At 39.1% G+C, this 3,727-nt stretch overlaps 1 non-coding gene across 1 annotated transcript; it reads right to left on the bottom strand.

Annotated features, from left to right (window-relative positions):
* Nucleotides 1–298: 298 nt before the first annotated feature.
* LOC128591112 (U1 spliceosomal RNA) lies at nucleotides 299–469 on the bottom strand. The gene has a single exon (XR_008381537.1). It is a non-coding gene; the product is annotated as a U1 spliceosomal RNA (small nuclear RNA).
* Nucleotides 470–3,727: the final 3,258 nt, after the last annotated feature.

Here is a 3,727-nt window from a genome sequence, read left to right as displayed (position 1 = left end):
AAATATGTATATATATATTTTTCTCAAATCTCTATCGCACTGACAATAATTAGAAGTGACGAGTTCAAAATATTAAAAATGCAATAGGGTATGAGAAATGCATGGTCCAGGCTGACGTATTCTGTGGTGGACACCTTTTTTTGTTTGTTTTTCCAGCTCCACTTCTTGGAAGAGTACCCCCTTCTTCTAGAAACTTCCCTTCCCTTCATTTCATCCTATTATTACCAAAGAAACTGTCATATTTCCAAAGCTCTTTTAGCCACAATTGACCTAAAAAATGGGATTCTTTTCATTTGGTCAGAAGAGAGTGCCAAATCAGTCCTTTACTACCACAGATTATATGGTTGACCAGTTGAGTTTCCCACCTTTGGGGAAATAGCAGGGGTCAGCATATATAGGTGCAATGGATAAGCTTCACCCTAGGAAAAGCACCTTCATGGCCATGGTATTTCCTCTGCCAGGTAAGTATGAACAATGGAATTTTTTTTTTTTTTTTTGAGTTTCATTCTCCTGCACACGCTAAAGTGTTGTGGCATCAACCTAGCTCACACCAACCTCAAACTCCTGGGTTCCAGCAATCCTTCTGCCTCAGCCTCCTGACTAACTGAGACTGCAGGTACCTGCCACAATGCCCATCTAGTTTTTCTATCTTTTAGTAGAGATGGGGGTCTCGCTCTTGTTCAGGCTGGGCTCAAACTCCTGAGCTCCAAGCATCCTCCTTCCTCAGCCTTATGTTGAACATCTCTGTATGTTGATAGGTTTGTTACAGTCCCTTGGGTGGTCAATTCACAGAGGTTCCACTGTATATGTTTTTTGTCTTTTCAAATAGCTTATAGATTTTAGCTGTAGAATAACATGCTTTGCAATGTCATTCACAGTCTGTCTGCACTGGAATCATCTGAAGTGCTTTATGAAAATGCAGATTCTGGCTTGGTGCCTATGAAAGAGGACTCCTTGAAATAAAAGAAGACTTTTCGAGTCAGCAGCATACCTTTGTTATTGTGATATTATAGGCTATAAAACCTTTCCATTCAGGTGGTGCCTGTGGCTCAAAGGGGTAGGGCGCCAGCCCCACATACCAGAGGTGGTGGGTTCAAACCCAGTCCCGGCCAAGAACTGCAAAAAAAAAAAAAAAAAAATCTTTCCATTCGATCATTTTTTAAGGTAGACAAAAACAATTTTGCAGGAAGCAGTAGATAACAAGAAATGCAGGATGAAAGGTGAGAATAGGTGATGATACTATCTGCATTTTGTGTATGCCTTTTTTTTAAGTATTCACATCTTAAGTTGATTTATAAACATCTAGTATACTATCAAGTTCAAGAGTTTGGTCAATTTTTCAAACAGATTGCACTTTTTAAAATACCCTTCACATCTGTTAAATGAATTAAAACATCTTTACTTTTTTTTTTTTTTTTTTTTTGCAGTTTTTGGCTGTGGCTGGGTTTGAACCCGTCACCTCCAGTATATGGGGCTGGCGCCCTACTCCTTTGAGCCACAGGCACCGCCCAAAACATCTTTACTTTTTAAGCAGTTGGTATCTTACTATAAAGAAGGGGGCAGAAAAATCCAGATCCAAAGTTCAAAGTCATCATAATTAGTAACTACAACTTACTTTCCACTGAAAATGAGAAATTCTTGCCAGGGCCCTCCTCCTAGTGGCTCCCATGGGCAACAGAGGCTGTGAACCCCCAGATGCTCTGTGCCATCAGGTGCCGTTGGAAGCTCCCATGATGTGTCTTTGTTTGTCATGTTTGGTTTTAATTTTTAAACAAGAGTTGCGTTAAGAGCATTTCAAATGAGTTCTAAGAAATAACTAATTACAATCTTCACCAAATTCAGCTACTTTTAGACTGACCAGCTGGTGGAAGAAGGCAGGGAAGGGTAGCAATGATTGAAAACCCATCGAAGAAGCCTCAGTTTTTCACCTATTTTTCTCTTCTTTGCCATTAGTTTATAATTTTTAATGTGCCTGGATTCCAACAGAGTTGTACCTATTTAGTATAACAGCTATTATTATTATTATTTTTTTTTGAGTCAGAATCTCACTCTGTTGCCCACGGTAGAGTGCAATGACATCAGCCTAGTTCACAGCCACCTCAAACACCTGGGTTCAAAGGATCCTCCTGTCTCAGCCTCCCCAGCAGATATCAGCTATTTTTAAAGAAGCTTCAATGTGTTCTTTACATAATACATAATACATTTATGTATATTTGCAAATATTTATTAAAGTTAGATAAATAAAGTTAAGTCTCTGTGGTACAATTTTCATATTAAAAAATGACTCAGATGACTTTCTGCCAAATTTGGAGGCTATGTGAATGTAATACAATAATATGGGCCTAAAGAAGATGATATCTCAGACATGTAGGTAAGGTAAGGGCTAGAATTTTTAAATTTACAAATAGTTAATAATTTTCAGGAACAATTTTGGAGAGGCTGGAATCTATTCATATTTTTTAAATCATAAGGTGGCATTATTCAGTTAAGATATCTTTAAAATTTATAATGACTATTAAAACAAACAAATAAAAAAGAAGCCAGTAATAAGTGTTACCAAGATAGTGAATAGAGACTGGACATGGTCACTCACTCCTAATCTACTTGGGAGGCAAAAGCAGGAGGATTACTTAAGGCCAGGAATTCCAGACCGTCCTGAGCAAGAATGTTATTCTGTCTCTACAAAAACTAGAAAAATTAGCCGGACTTGATGGCACGATTGTTTGAGTTCAGGAGTTCAAGGTTGCTGTTAGCTGTGATGACACCACTGCAACCTAGCTGACAGAGCAAATGTCTGTCTCAAAATAAAAAAAACCCAAAAACATAGTGAACAGAATATATATCTACCTTCTCTATCCTCCAATAGTCTCTTAATATTGTGGAAAAAAGGCTTGGCTCCCATAGCTCGGTGGTTAGGGTGCTGGCCATATACACCAAGGCCCGACCCGGGCCTACTAAACAACAATGACAACTACAACAACAACAAGAACAACAAAAATAGCCAGGAGTTGTGGAGGGTGCCTGTAGTCCCAGCTACTTGGGAGGCTGAGGCAACAGAATCACTTAAGCCCAAGAGTTTGAGGTTGCTGTGAGCTGTGACGTCACTGCACCCTACCATGGGGGACATAGTGAGACTCTGTCTCAAAAAGAAAAAAAAAATATGGAAAAAAGAATAATAGCAAGAAATAAGAACAGAGAGGTATGAAAAGGGAACAGGCAGACTTAAAAAAACTGGAAACTTCTATTAGAACTTCTACAATTAAGGCCTGGTGCCATGGCTCATGCCTGTAATCCTAGCACCCTGGGATGCTGAGGTGAGGTGGGTGGATTGCTTGAGCTCATGAGTTCAAAACCAGCCTGAGCAAGAGTGAGACACTGTCTCTAAAAAATAGCCAGGCATTGTGGTGGGCACTTGTAGTCCCAGCTACTTGGGAGGCTGAGGCAAGTGAATTGCTTGAGCCTAGGAGTTTGAGGTTGCTGTGAGAGATGACACCATAGCACTCTACCCAGGGGGACAACGTGAAACTCGGTCTCAAAAAAAAAAAAAAAAAAGAAAGAACTTCTACAACTACGAAAATGGCATCAATAAAATATAAACTTCAATAAATAAGCAAAACACTAGATCACACACGTCTAAAAGTTTCTGTACTGGAAGTTCTAAGCAAGTCAGATAGAAAGTAGCAAAGAAAAAAGATACGAAAAATATTAAGGAAAGTTAAAAGAACAG

Source organism: Nycticebus coucang, chromosome 7 (genome assembly GCF_027406575.1).
Source record: "Nycticebus coucang isolate mNycCou1 chromosome 7, mNycCou1.pri, whole genome shotgun sequence".
In the NCBI taxonomy this organism is placed as follows: Eukaryota; Metazoa; Chordata; class Mammalia; order Primates; family Lorisidae; genus Nycticebus; species Nycticebus coucang.
The sequence above is the reverse complement of the archived record's forward strand: the minus strand, read 5'-3'. Positions and strand labels throughout refer to the sequence as shown.